The sequence below is a fragment of the Seriola lalandi genome, unplaced genomic scaffold, assembly GCF_002814215.2.
Source record: "Seriola lalandi dorsalis isolate HSWRI2012SDOR001 ecotype SW California unplaced genomic scaffold, Sedor1 jcf7180002054575, whole genome shotgun sequence".
Lineage (NCBI taxonomy): Eukaryota > Metazoa > Chordata > Actinopteri > Carangiformes > Carangidae > Seriola > Seriola lalandi.
The window spans coordinates 994,791-1,010,748 of NW_019525128.1; the positions used below are offsets into that span (position 1 = coordinate 994,791).

The 15,958-nt window shown below is 44.2% G+C and overlaps 1 protein-coding gene across 2 annotated transcripts in view; it reads left to right on the forward strand.

Annotated features, from left to right (window-relative positions):
• The window catches only part of LOC111663362 (fibroblast growth factor 12), a 72,773-nt gene that overhangs the window by 32,459 nt on the left and 24,356 nt on the right, over positions 1-15,958 (forward strand). The window lies entirely within an intron of this gene.

Here is a 15,958-nt window from a genome sequence, read left to right on the forward strand (position 1 = left end):
TACAAAGCCTATTTTTAGTCCGAATTTTACCGGCTTGACTTTACAGACAGCTAAAACGCCTTTAAAATATAATACATTTAACAGGGTGGCTCTTATCAATGTCACACGGCGATACCAAGCAGAAGAATTACATACAATCTGTACCCCGCTATACCCGGCTGCGCGTCGACGACGCTAAACGTTAGCCACGTTAGCTGCCATGCTAACAACACACGCAACAGGCTCTCGTGAACAAACAGTAAAGCAACATAAAATGGTAAAACTTACAGCTCCGAAGTTCAAAGTTGGGTCACAGACAGTCGGTACTGATCCAAGCTTTATCTTGAGACTTGTAGGAAATCCTGCGTTGTCCTGGCCCTCGTTGAGAAAGCAGTCCGAGGTGAAATGGTTAGCACACACGTACGACACTTTCGGAGTTGGAGCGGGAACATTTCCATCAAAAATAAAATTAATCCACTGGGTCTTCAGATCCTCGGGCGTAGGGATTAAAAAAAGACTTCTGTGTTGGTTTGTGCAGCCAACAACAAAGCAACTACTGTGTTTCGCTCGTACCTTCGACATTGTTCTACCGAAAGCCAGTGTTCGCGAGGGAAGTAACGATACCGTCTGCAAGGCGGACTCAGAGGGCGGAACACACACCTAGCTCGGGGAGCGTCACCCACCCAGGGGGAGGTGGCATCGCCCTTCTTGACGACATCAAGGGAAAATCTCCAATTCTCCTGTCTCAGCACACATTTCCTGAAAGATGGAGAAAGCAAAAGACGGAGAGGATGGACTTTTCTCATGTGTGGGGGGTTCGTAGACATGCCAGGGACACACACAAGAACACCTCCAAGACCAAGGAGATGGTCATGGACTTTGGGAGGTCTAGGCCCACCCTTCAGCCAGTCAACATTAGAGGGAAGGACACTAAGGTGGTGCACACCTATAAATACCTAGGTGTGCACCTGGACAGTAAACTGGACTGGTCCCTGAACACAGATGTCATCTACCTGAACGTCTGCAGTGAAATGCTGAACATGTTTTATCAGTCAGTGGTGGCCAGTGTAACTCTTTTATGCTGCAGTCTGCTGGGGCAGCAGCATGTCCAACATGAACACAAAGAGACTGGACAAGCTGGTCAGAAAGGCTGGGTCTGTGCTTGGCAGGAGTCTGGACTCACTCAGGACTGTTGTGGAGAGACACATGCAATGTAAGATGGAGGCCATCTTGGACAATACAAACCATCCTCTCCACAACATTCTGGCAGGACAGAGAAGCAGCTACAGGTGCAGCGAACATCTCATCTCACTGCGCTGCAGAACAGAGAGGTTCAGGAGATCCTTTGTTCCCACTGCCATCAGGCTATACAACACCTCAGCCAAAGGAAGTGGACTAATCAAATTATTATTGTTTATTTATTATTATTATTATCATCTATCTATCTATCTATCTATCTATCTATCTATTTATCTATCTATCTATCTATCTATCTATCTATCTATCTATCTATCTCTTTGTGACTGTGAGTCCTGCAACAGAACTGATATTTACTCACCTGGATAGATAGATACATACTTTATTTATGCCCTAGGGGAAAGTCATGTCATAGATAGGAGAAATAAGTCAAATTAGCAAAGATCAGCTCCATGTAAACAGTCAACACTGTGTTCAGGTCATGTGACGTCTGTCACAGTCTCAGTGTGAAGGGGACGTCACTGTCTCCCTGTCTCCCTCAGCTGGTCAGACTCTCTTTCTTCTCTCTCAGTCAGGTACAGTGTTTTATTGTTTCATTCACTGACTGGGAAACCCAGTAACATTAAACACAGTCATGGACGGATTACAGGCCTACCAGGGGCCGGCCTAGGGTCAGATGTCAAAATGTCCCAGAAAGAGACAAAATGACTAAAAATGACCACAAACATCACAGCTGTATGGTTTGTGGTCTTTCAGTCTCGGGGTCTTGCTCCTATAGGAGGGTAGGGGGCCTTTTACATGTGTGTGCTCAGTACACATGCACACACACACACGCACAAACACACACACACACACACACACACACATATAGCTGTAAGTATGTTGTGATCAGTCCTTTGTTCTACATCTTTCAGACAAATAACTGTAATGAAGTCAGACAGAATCAGAGAATCACTAAAACAGCTGTAGTATTAGTGTTAATATTAGTAGTAGTAGTAGTAGTACTGGCAGTAGTAGTAGTTACAGTAGTAATAATAGTACAGGTCTTATTATCAGTTTGTCAGCTGCAGTTGTCCTGATGTCCAGCAGATGGTGGTGTGTCTCCAGTCTTCTGTCACTGAGCTCAGTAAACAGGCTGCAACTGATTGGTCCAGCACAGATTCAAACTTTATTCATCACACTGACAGAAACAGTGACAGCAGTGATGACACCAAACATCAGACACATCTGGCTGAGTGATGTGAAGTGGTCACATCTGGAGGAGGAATTTCAGTTTGTTACTGTCAGTGATGGACAAACACAAACCTGAAATTCTGTCATTGTAAAACACCTGTGTGACCTTCACTGACATCATGTAGAATAGGTTAACTTGTAGATAATTACAAAGTGAAATTGTAGTGAGATTGTAATGACTATTATGGACAATACAAATAGTAGAAAAATAATCAGCAAATTGGTTGATAATGATAATTAATCATTAGATGCAGCACTAGTCTCATCCTGTCTCAAACAGCCGTGTGTCTTCACTGTTTTACAGAGTGTCCTCTGCTCATGGTCCGAAATCTGAAAATGGAGTTTTCACTGGAGCCAGAAAAAAACAGATGTTTTTGAAGATGATGACATGGACCTGTCGCTGTTTATTTTCTGGTTGTCTCCAGATATGTCATTGTGAACAACAGTGGATTCACATCATAAAGAGTGTTTCCTAACGCAGCTCGCCTGCCTGTGTGTCGCTGGTCCTCGCTCTAAATTATAGATGAATCAATTTTTGAGGCTTTGCTCCTTTTCTCTGTCAGTTAACGGAGTATCAGAGAAAACATCACCTTGTTTTTCACTGTTTTCTGATGTGTTATTAATTGATTAATTGATAATAAAATGATTGTTGATTGCAGCCCTGCAGCTGATCTGTAGGTTCAGAAAGGAATCTGAGAGCATGGCTACCAGTTTCCTCCTGCTTCCAGTCTTTGCTAAACTAAGCTAAACATATACTGGACTAGTGTGTCTTTAGTAGATATACAGGAAGGAAAGATATTGTTGTAATATTCCTTTAAAAGGGACGACTGTCCTGCAGGATTTCAATGATGGAGACACTGGTCCAGTCTCCTCAAATCCAGGATTTAGGAAAATAAGTTTTATATTTGTTACGTGTGATGAGTAATCAGCAGAAACTGAGGGATTGTGATATCAAATGTATTTTGGATATACAGTACTGTATGTTTGGTGTTGAACAATAGAGAGTGTGATGCTGCTGACATGAGCGAGTGTTTTTGTTTGGTTTGAACATCCAGCCGCTGTCCTCTCCACCGCCCACACCGCCGTTTCTTCCTGTGTTTCTCTGCAGACTGTGTCAGTGTATGCGTGTGTGTGTATGTGTGTGTGTGTGTGTGTGTGTGTGTGTGTGGGTGGGGGTTATAAGCTGAATGAATAGATGAAGGAATCAGTAACAAGCCTTCTTCTTCTGTGGTACATGTTGGATAATTCTGAGAAATAATAAGTCTGATGTTATTTTCTATTTGTCTTATTGCAAAACCTCAAAACCACACTACAAACCTCATGAGCAGAGTCAAACCAGCTGTGATGAAGAAACACTGAACATGTACTTCTTTAAAACACCTCACACTTCACACTCAGCAGGAGCCTTTCGTAAAATAAAGTCTAAATTATCTCAAACACTTGCTCACTGTAGATGTTGGGGACTATTTTCAGCAGCAGATTAATCATCGTTTGGCGCTCTAGTGCAGTGGTTTCCAAAGAGGGTGCTGTGGCACAGACTGATTTATTATTACTTTTTTACTTACAATAGAACATAAAGTGCATTTTCAGACATGTCTAAACACAGCAGTCAGAAATAGCTCCTGTCGGAGCAGCTCAAAGAAACATTGTCAGCTGTTGACACAGAAGAAGTAAAATTAGATTGTCCAGTAAAAACCACAGGTCTGACAGCTTCTCACGATGAGGGGAAGTCACTTGTGATCAGAGACATCTAAAAGAAAAGATATTGATTACTTCAAACGACTGAGAGACGTATATAATGAGCAGAATCAATGCATGAAGTCATGTGTGTGAATTTATTCTTTGAAAACCTAACATGGAAACAAAACAATAATTCAACTGCGTTAAGACTCATTACAGATCTCTGCTCTGAGGTTTGGAGGAAACTGAGTCTGTCTTCACTTCTACCTGTGGTGAGATGACCACACACACCTGTACTATGCAGTACTCTGTATATTCTGTGCGTGCTGTGTGTACTGAGTACTGTGTTGTTGGTCTGTGGTGGTTTAATGGTCTCATGGTGGTTTAAGTGTCCTGCTGACATTCTGCTGCCCTCTGATGAAGCAGTTTGTCTATTGATTAGGAAACATACCTGAACTGTACACACACACACACACACACTCACACACACACACACACACACACACACACACACACACACACTCCTGCTGGGTGTTAATGAGCCGTCGGATCGATTGTCGTGCTGCCACTGTTGATTTCCTGTCCTTCAGTCCTGGACTGTTTGCCCCAGTGTGTGTGTGTGTGTGTGTGTGTGTGTGTGTGTGTGTATGTGTGTGTGTGTGAATATATGAAGTTAACAGACTGGCATTATTCATTATGCAGCAGAGACCAGGATGGGTCAGTGTGGTCTTACAGATGTGCACAGACCGCTGGAGGGGAAAAGTGAACAAACATCTGATGTTTAAAAGAGCAGTTCAAGCCCAGGCCCAGTTCAGGGCCAGTTCAGACCTGGTCTACTTCAGGTCTGTCTAAAAACCACATAACCGTAAAGAGTTACACTGATCCTTCCTCTAGTCCATGCTGGCTGTGAAGTGAAACTTTCCTCACACGACTTCACAGTAGGAGCTGGAGTCTGAGGCTTGAAGACTCTTCAACAACATACTTCTTTATCCATCATGACAAACTCTAAGTTTACTGTTTCCTAATAACCCGAGTCTGAGTCCACTGAATATAATGTTGGTCGGTCAGATACCTCCTCAGTCTCTGCTAAGTGGTTAGAGCAAACAATAATTTAACATTCCTAATCTAGAGAATCCCTGAGAGGCAAGTGATTTCTTTTATTTAACTTCTCTACTACTAAACACAAGGTTCATTGTGAAAATATATATGTGTAGATATGTAAAGATGCTGCTGTACACAAGACATAGATGTGGTTATGGCCTCCAAAACTAAGGTTCAAAAGGGGTAGGAGGCTGCAACATATTTAAGAAGGACACCAGACAAGAATAACATTTCACCCAAGCTTTATTGAAATAACCCCCAAAATATTAAAAGTTTACCAACCTAAAAACCAAGGGAAACAAAAAGGACTGAAGACTCCGGCCAAAATAAACAAAAGAAAGGAAAATGCTGGGCCAACCACGCAGTGGGCTGTCGCTCCCAGTGCCCCCGCCTAAACTACCTAAACCCAAGACGAAAACCCTAAAACAAAAGACAAATAACATGACTACAGGTAATCTCCAGCCCAAAAAAGTAAAATACCAAAACCCCACCGCACCTAACTGTGCGTGGAGGAACGAATCCTGCTTGGAGAAGGAAGAGAGGACAAAGAACCCTCACCGCTGTCTGTGTGTGTGTGTCTCCTTCCACCTGTCTCTGCACTCTCCGCCCATCTTATCCCTTCCCTCTGTCCCCGAGTGCTGATTGCACCCAGGTGTGCACCAGGCAGAGGGAAGTGGGAGACAAGAGTAGCAGCAAGAGAGGACAGGGCCCCAAACAACCAGGGTGCACGTAACATGGAACATAAGCAAACAAAAATATACAATTAGTGTAATGCAAGTAGAATTATATATACTGTATATATACAATTATATATATGAACAATTGGTGCAAATTATTCTGAGAAAAGAAAAAACCTACATTAGTATTACTGATAATAATAGTCAGAAACAGTCAACTAAACAGTACTGTAACCACTATTCCAAATGTCCACAAGCAGGCTGCAAGCAAGCTCTCTTGAAGGCAACAAGGGTTCTGCAGTATTTTGTATATGGCCGCCAAATGCAGCCTAAAAGATTACACACAGGGACAAAGTTGACATTAGGGAATATTCACATCAAGTTCGTAGTAAATCTACTTGGAATTACATTCAGAACAGAGGATGTAAGTGCTGCCATTAAACTAGAAGTCAGATTTATCATAGTACACTACAAGCACTAATGAATTAATTTGTAATTTGTAGTTAATGAAGTATATTTGTAGACACAGTTTCATGTAAGCACAACTTCTTGAAAACCAGATAATCTCTTCACTCAGCCTTTCTGAGGAGCCCTTCAGGTCCGTTTGATTATCACATCTAGACGACCCGAGGGCGGGTCATAGCAGGGAAATTTGAACATATATATATATAATGTGTTTTGCAATGTGTGTGTGCAAGTTATGTAACATTACTGTTCTGTTCCTTCTTTTGGCTATTAATGTATTTTAATCATCTAAGTCTTTCTGCCAGAAACGCTTCAGTAAGTCAGGCAAGATAGTATAAAGAGTTACAAACTCCACATAAGGAGCAAGCTGTGATGTAGAATGAATCACACATAGGACTTTAAACCAAGAGACTGAGGAATGAATCCTGTTGTATTCATTGATTTCGTTAACCTATTATTTTCAGTTTGTTCTTTATTTTTATTTCAAATGTTTCATGAAAAAAAACAAAACTACTGATTCTCTTTTCAGGGCTTCCATAGGTACAGAACACAGTGTCACATTTAGTTTCTCTGTTCATCCTCACAGTCTGTAGTATCGTCACTAAACTAATCACTGCCCTTCAACCAAAGAATATAAGGAAGACATTACATTAGTGACCATTGACAGAACAAACGTGGAGGTCATGGGGTCCTAAAAATCTGACAGGTTCATTTTCTGAGGAGCAAGAATGAGACCAGGACAATGAACATCTGGTCATTAAATCAGTCATGGTGTGTGACTCCTCCTCTGTGGCCTCTGTGACCTGTGGAGTTCACCAGGGCTCCATCCTCAGTCCCCTGTGTCTCCACTACAGTACATTATCCATAAATACATTGACTACCACCACAAGATTTATTTTTATATTATAAACACATCATGTTTAAATGATATGAAACACAAATGAAATGAAAATAAATCACAATATTTGTCAGAAAAATTATGATTAAATATTTTCCTTGTATCACATCGTCTCTTCAGCACTGATGTCTTCAGATATCAAACCTGCAGCTTGAAGCTGTTGATTCATCATCAGTGGAGCTGGAACATCTGCAGCAGAGGTGGACAGACTGACTGAGTGAGTGAGTGAACGATGGAGATGAAGATACTTCTCTTTGTCCTCCTCTCTGTCTCTGCTCTCAGTCCCAGTGCGCAGGTACAAGGACGCAAATACACGACAGTAATTAAAGATGCTGACCTAGTTTTTTCTGCTGGGAGTGTAGGCCTACATTCAGTGTGGTGGTGCGTTCACTGACATGTTCTCCACGTGTCAGTTGACGTACAGACACAGGGCCCGGTTACCGATGACAATGATGTTAATCCTCCTCAACTTTGGTTCAGTTCAGTCCATCAGCAGGATCCATGAAACCTGCCGGACACGTGAGCCCCGGGCCCAGAAACAAAGTGATTTGATTTGGAGGATTAGTTTTTAATAGCATCAAAGCGTTCACACGTCACGAGACTGCAGAGCTGAAATATTCACTTTACTGATAATGTTTCACGCTTTTCATCAGGTCACTGTGATGTTCAAACAGCGTTTTGTTTTGCAAAAGGACGAGTTGGTTTTGATCAAAAATAGATTCCAGATCCTAAAACATGTTTGCAGGGACAGAAACACCAAAACTGTGTTAATATTTGTAATATAATGTGTGGCTGTTCTCTTTCTCTTTCTTTCCCAAACTACACATTCCTTCATTTAAGTAAAGTCACTATTTTAGGAAACATTTTATTTAACAGCTTCTGTATTTTCCAGCTAATTTGCGCCAAACTTTTCCTTGTAATTTTGTAAAATGTATCTGTAAATTACTAAGATATCCTCATGACAGGCCTGTGAAGTTTGGTACTAATTATAAGGGAAATGTTGCTACAGTTGAGACAAAACTAAGAACCTTAGATAAGTAAAAAATACTTCATGAAGTGATGTCAATATCCACCACAGTTTCCAAGAAAGACTCTTAAAAATTCTGAATGTGGATTCCTCATGACTGTGAATGAATGTGATTGGCTGACGAAGTCTGTCAGCTGTTGATTCTGTCCTGTAGCTGCAATTTAGTGATGGACAACAAACGTCTCTGTGAACATAAAGACTCTTCTCCAGCTCCCTCTCTCTCTTCATCACACTGTGGACGCCCAACACACACTCTGTGTGGTGATGATGATGACTCTATGTTTGTTGTCAGTGACTCATTTTTTCTGGAGCTGATAATTGGATTGTGTAACGAGCTCTTCACAGCTAATTGTCCCGTCCACTCGTCGACACTCTGCCTCATCCTGTCACCTTTCCCTCCACTAGCAGCCAATCAGGGTGAAGGTTCAGCCCACTCGTCCACAGGTGGTTAAAAGGTGGAAAAGTGGAAACTTGTTCAGACTTAGATTAAGAAATTAAAGTCCTCAGCAGCACCTTCCAGAGATTAATGACAGCTTCCTGCAGACTGTTTCATGTCAGTAGTAGAGAGTGTATGAACGAGCCACAGAAGTACAGTCGAGCGCTCAAAACAAACCCCAGACTCAGATGTTCAAGTAGGCTTTGGCCCGCGGCACCATATGGCAAAGAGTCATGAAGACAGAAGGAGATAACCGCTGCTGCTGCAACCTACATCTGCAGACATGGCTCCACTTTACACAGTTTAGAAACCAGGGTTTTGTGAGTTATTACTAAAACCCGACGCAAGGTACACAATGCCAAGCTGAAAACACTTCACTTGAGTCGAGCTCCATAACGTGTTGAGCCAAAGTAGAGGAGAAAATCCACATTTATATATTTTACACATATTTATTCTTTAAATCTACAGAAAATGTGCTGTATTGTGATATGTACCGTTATCTGGATATGAGATTTTGGTCATATCACTCAGCCCTATCACTCAGTGATAAACATTAAAAGACTGGTGGCTTTACTGTAACTATTAAAGGTGTAAGCCCCATGAGCCCAGCCCTGGTGAAGCCCATGCATAATGGAAGACCAGAAGATGGCATAGTGAGATTCATTCAAACTAAGGTGAAAACCAGGGACTTCCAGTTCGACAGTCAATATACCATTTAAATATTCAATGCTTTTATCAATGAAATAGAGAGGGGAACAGACCAGGTTTCATATGTACTGTAATAAACTATGAAGTAAAGGCCGACTGATAAGTAGGATTGCCAAATGTCCTGCAAAATAGACCGATGGAATCATCCTGTGATTGGAAAGTTAAAGACGTGTTCTGTATTGAACTGATACTGGACGCTATTAGTCTGACTGTCATGTTATGTCCCACTACCCAAACAGAGAATGTGTTTCTCATGTGGTCCTAACTCACAACCAATGTATCTCAGCCAATAATCTTGTTGTTTTTACAATTTTTTTTACATGAAGCTTAAGCAAAGGGAGTAAAAAAAAAATACACCTGAGGGGGCGGAGCCTCTTAAAAATCCACCTGGTCACTAGCGACCAGTTTAAAGCTCATGCAAAGCAGCATAGCAACAGCCATAAAGATAAATATTTACACTATTGTCAATATCGAAACAGCGTTAGCTCCAATACATTCTCCACATTTCAACTGTTCATTTCATTTTACAGAAACCATGAGTATAAAGTGTAATTCATTCACATTTATTGGCATTGTTAACCAGTAAAAAGACGAAACGGTGGTGACTCCCTACCTTTGTTAGTTTAGTTTGTTAGTTACCATTAGTTCATAAGTGTCCACAGATCAAAAAAAATCTAAAGTTTTTTTTCATAAAAGTATTCCAGGTTGTCATGTGAAGTCCATCACAGACCATCAGGCAACTTCCTCTTCTTCACTTCTTCCAACATAAAAACAATTTTCTACTTTGGGTATGTTTGTTTTCGTTTACTGCCCAGTGATGAACTCCCAACAAATGAGCGAGTCAGCTAACTTCTTCTCTGCCTAGAGACAACAAAAAGGAAAAACCTGCCTGTCTGCTCTGCTGCCTGTTATTCTATCCAGTCTGTTTTTAATTCACAGTTAAAAACAGGGACAACTTAAAACAGCTTCTTATTGTCAGGCATCGCTCCACCTGTCCACAGAACTGGGCTCAGTTTCGTCATCCCACCTGAGGCTGTGGCTTAGTCTCCAGCGTTCACAGTGAGAGCAGATGTCAGGTGGTGAGTGAATCATTTCTGCTCTCAAACAGCAGCAGCAGTGAGAGTCAGATAGTGTTAATACCTGCAGGCTCAGAGGGTTGTATCACTCAGAGCTGATCTCAGAGCAGATCTCATGGTTATTCAGCCCTGACAACATGTTCGTGAGGTTCCTCTGCTGCTGTGAAGATGCAGCAGGCATAAAGATGGTTTTATGTAACCCTGCAGTCACAGCCTCCAACAGGAAGTGTGTGCGCAGTTCAGAAGTGTCCCTATCTAGAGACTCAGAGGTCATAGGTTTTATTTTAACTTCTTTTTAACATGGTCCTTGGTTTGAAACTAGAAACTAGAGGAGCTGTTATTAATGTGAACTTATCAGCTGATACGTTTTTACACAATATTCAAGGCTTTATTCTGAAACTGTTCTGCTCTCACCTGTTAGGTTTTACTTGACGTGACTTTTTCATTTATTTTGTTTTCATGTCTGGGCATTTACACAACCTGTCCCATTATTCAGACACATTGTTCAGCAACAAACTCAATGTCCAGAATGGTACTTCTTTCTCCAACAAACAATCTATAGCTGAGTACAGACATTAATTGACAGCTGCTAGAAGGTAAACTTTGGCATCGGCTGGTTACTTATAGCATTTATGTAAATAATCTGAATCTGGTGTTAGCTGAGGTCTTGGAATCAGTAATGGAAGAAGAAAGTTGGATGCTTCCCTAATGTCAATAAAAATGAGTGAGGAGAGAAAAGAGTGGAGAGATATTTGAGATTTGTCAGTATGAAAGACCTAAGGTGTCTTGGGTGGATCCGATAGCAGATCTGATCTTTATCAAGCTCAATGTTACTAAACCGCTGAAGGTCAGATGTTAATAACTGATATTTATAAACCAGGTATTCACACTTGAGATATGTGCAGGTGAAAAGATAAGAGGGGGTTAAATATAAGATGACATACGCAACCTTATAGTAGGTGTGGGCAGTTAACAGAAAAAGTATCAAAACATGGGTGTTTTCACACCTACAGTTGGTTTGCTCTGGTCCGATTCAGTTGATGAATTTGTAAACTTGTAGGCTCAGTTTGCTTTCACACAGAGAGAAATTCAAGTCAACCAAATACATCATTAAAGTAAACACAGGAAGAAGGTTGCAGGAACCGTCTAGCTCAAACTTTCGAATTCACCTGCTAGTGGGGTCAGATCGAGTTCAGAACTGTCACACCAAAAAATCTTGGTGCAAATTTTTTGGTCCGCACCCGAGTGCGATTACTGTTTTCACACCTGCCCAAACAAATCGTACTGAGGTGGAAAATGAACCAGGGTTCAGTTTAACCAGACTAAAAAGCAAAGGTGTACAAACACCCTGAATCTTACTTATGACAGTTAATTTAGTTCATGCTTTCCCAATACGTGTGTTCATTTGGTCATGTGGCTCTACCCCATCCAACCAACGTTAGTCTGCATTCACTCAATGTTAAGCTGGTGATAGGGAAGATCAGAGCGCAAACAATGAGCCTAGGGCTGTGTCCACACTGATATCATTTAGTTTTAAAACACATAGTTCTTCTATGTTTACTCCTGACATCCACACGACTCTGGACTCTCAGAAGCTTTCTGAAACGCTGCTGGATCTGTTTTATTTTGAAAACTCTGGGGTTGTGTTGTAGTCTGGACAGGCAGGAACAATGATGACAACTGCCTCACCTCCTGATTGGGTCTTATCAGTGGTGAATACAACACGGATAGAGTCCAAAGGTAACGCCACCAATTTGTTCAATCACATTGTTGAATATGAAGAGCATGGCTCAAAAAGAGAGAGACAGATAAGCACCAAAGTAATTGATCAATTATCGTAATCGTGAAAATATGATATAATTGTGATATTGATTTGAAGTCAGATGTCCTCAGATGTGAAGAAGCCTGTTTTTGTAAAGTCTACTTTGCTATAAATTAACCCCTGATCCTCTTTCTGGCATTGTAGTAGTGTCACGAGTTTGAGGTAAGTAGGGGTAAGGGGTGGACCCAAATGCGGAGAAGGTAGCAGTGTCAAACAATTTGATTCCAAACAAACCAAAGTCCAAACACGAGTCACCGAAACACACACCAAACCTCACAACCAACAAACAATGATCCCACAAGGACAAGACAGTACAAGGGCTTCTTAAAGGAACAGAACTGATTAGTGATGGAGAACAGGTGGGGAAGCAGACACAGGTGGGACACATCAGGGAATTAACCAAAGGAAGCAAAACTAGAACTCAGACATTGGGGTGACATGACTATCAAAATAAAACAGGAAGTGCATGGGGAAACAGAGCACAAGACAGGGAAGACAAAACTAGACACCAGAACCCAAACCAGAAACACTCAAAACCCAGAACAGAAACCCAAAACCCAGAAAACCAAAAACCAAGAAAGTCCAAAATACAAAACCCTGGAGCTTCCAGGATGAGACCATGACAGTACCCCCCCTTTAAGGGACAGCTTCCAGATGTCCCCAGGGTGGGAGGAGGGGGTCCGGATGAGGGACACAAGGGACCTACGAGGGCCGGCCACGAGGATTCACTGGGGGCAACTCAGGTGAATGCCTCGGAGGCCTTATGGATAGGCTGGGCAGTTCATTGGAACGACACGGAGGTCGGGCAAACGGACGGAGCCATTCTGGAGGCCGACAGCAAGGACCGGGTCTCTCTGGAGGTCAAGGCGAAGGCCAGCATTGCAGGCGGAGCCCCTCTGGAGGGCGAGTAGGACGACGGCGAAGACCGGTTCTCTCCAGAGGTCGAGCCGGAGGATGGCGTCGCCACTCTGGAGGGCGAGCAGGAGGATGGCGGCGAAGACGGGGTCTCTCCGGAGGTCGAGCCGGAGGATGGCGTCGCCCCTCTGGAGGGTGACCAGGAGCCGACTTGGTACCAGGGGCAGGAGTTAGCTGGACCTCCATCAGGAAGAGGAACCGGGATCGGCCGGACCACTGGAGGCGGCACAGAGTCTGGGACCACTGGAGGCGGCTTAGAGTCAGGGCCCAGTGGAGGCAGCACGGAGGCAGAGGCCACCGGAGGCAGCACAGAGTCAGGGACCACCGGAAGCGGCAAAAAGTCAGGGACCACCGGAGGCGGCAAGAGTCAGGGGCCATCGGAGGCGGCAAAGAGTCAGGGACCACCGGAGGCGGCACAGAGGCAGAGACTACTGGAGGCGGCACCCCGGCAGGAGTCAATGACACCAAGTGCCACGTGGGCTGAGTCAGGGCAAGAATCAATGGGGGTGGCGCCCTGGCAGGAACCACGAGTGGGGGTGATGTCATGGCTGGAGCCAGGAGAGGTGGTGACGTCACATCAGGAACCAGGAGAAGCGGTGACGTCACACCAGTAGCCTTCGTCGACACCGCTGGAGAACACGAAGCAGTGGCCGCAGACAACACAGGAAAGACGGGAACAGTCATCGACGCCGCCAGAGAACACGGAGCAGTGGCCGCCGACACCACAGGAGGGACAGGAACAGCCGTCGACGCCGCCGGAGTACACGGAGCAGCGGCCGCCGACACCACAGGAGGGACAGGAACACCCGTCGACGCCGCCGGGGAACATGGAGCAGCGGCCACCGACACCACAGGGGGGACAGGAACAGCCGTCGACGCTGCCGGGGAACACGGAGCAGCGGCTGCCGACACCACAGGAGGGACAGGAATCGGCCGGATCACCGACAGGAAACGAGGAGCAAGGATCGGCCGGACCACTGACCGGGAACCAGAGTCAGGAGTCAGCTGGACCGCCGACAGGACAGGAGGGACAGGAATCGGCCGGATCGCCGACAGGGAACGAGGAGCAGGGATCGGCCGGACCACTGACTGGGAATGTGGTGCAGGAGTGGGTGCAGCAGGGGCTGGACCACCAGCAGTGTCTCTCCTACACTGCCGGGGCTTCCCACCCCGCAGGGAGCGAGGTCCCCCTCGGGCCATCCGGGTTCCCTCGTAGGTTCTCCAGCCACAGTCCAAGCCCACTGACCCGATCCCGTAACCCTTAATCCCCGTGGATTTATGGGCCATCGGCGAAGCAGGCGAGGCAGGCAGAGCTTCGCGGCTGGCCTGCTCGGCATGTTTAGCCGCCTGCCTACGACAAAACTCGAAAACAGTTATTACCTCCGCTGAGTCCTTTTGTCCTGGTGGGATCATTCTGTCACAGATTTGAGGTAAGTAGGGGTAAGGGGTGGACCCAAATGCGGAGAAGGTAGCAGTGTCAAACTATTTTATTCCAAACAAACCAAAGTCCAAACACAAGTCACCGAAACACACACCAAACCTAACAACCAACAAACAAACAATGATCCCACAAGGACAAGACAGTACAAGGGCTTCTTAAAGGAACAGAACTGATTAGTGATGGAGAACAGGTGGGGAAGCAGACACAGGTGGGAAACATCAGGGAATTAACCAAAGGAAGCAAAACTAGAACTCAGACACTGGGGTGACATGACTATCAAAATAAAACAGGAAGTGCATGGGGAAACAGAGCACAAGACAGGGAAGACAAAACTAGACACCAGAACCCAAACCAGAAACACTCAAAACCCAGAACAGAAACCCAAAACCCAGAAAACCAAAAACCAAGAAAGTCCAAAAAACAAAACCCTGGAGCCTCCAGGCTGAGACCATGACAAGTAGTTGTAGTAATGATGACTGAGATGATGATGGTTTACAGATACATGTGATAAATCAGTGGTACAGTCACTACAGTTGTAATAACAACTGTTCCAATGGATAACCTCAACGATACTGCATCTCTTCTTCTTTGTTGTACTCAACTGGAGCAGTGGAGTGTGGGAGTGGAAATGGGGCTTGCTCATGTGCACCCAGATCCACAGCGACTGAGATTCATGAAACAGAACCTGGTGTAGAGAGGGTTTTACACATCCGATGAAAATAATGTACCTGTCTTCATTCGTGCACATGGTTTTAGTCATGAATCTACACACAGTTTTATGAATGTGGCCCCTGGGGGTTTTGCCTCAGGTGTAATGTATTAGCATTTCCCTCTGGACTGGAGGAGGACTGACCCTGACTTCGATAAAAAGTCTCAGGGCTCATAAGGATTTTATCTGGATACGAGACACTTGAAATGATTAAGTGTAAAACGCGTTTAATGAATCTTGGTATTTTATCAGCCTGAACCTGAACAGGTATGAAAGCAGCCTGCCATGCTGCGGTGTGTGAGTGCATGTGAGGCTGATGAGTAAAGGTAGAGCGCTCTGATGTGGGAGCGAAATGAAACATCAGGCAGAATATTTTTAGGAGCTTCTTCCACACCTCCACCTCCTGTCTCTCTATCCCTCTCTCTCCCATTTTTGCCTCTGTCTCGCTCTCTCTCTCTGTCACGGCTGCTCTCTTTTTCCTCCTCTCTCACGCTCTCCCCTCTCTTCTCTCTCTCAGCCTCATTCAGTAGCTCTCAGGCTGAGAGGAGGAGGAGGAGGAGGAGAGGATCAGGCAGGAGAAAACAGTAGAGTAAA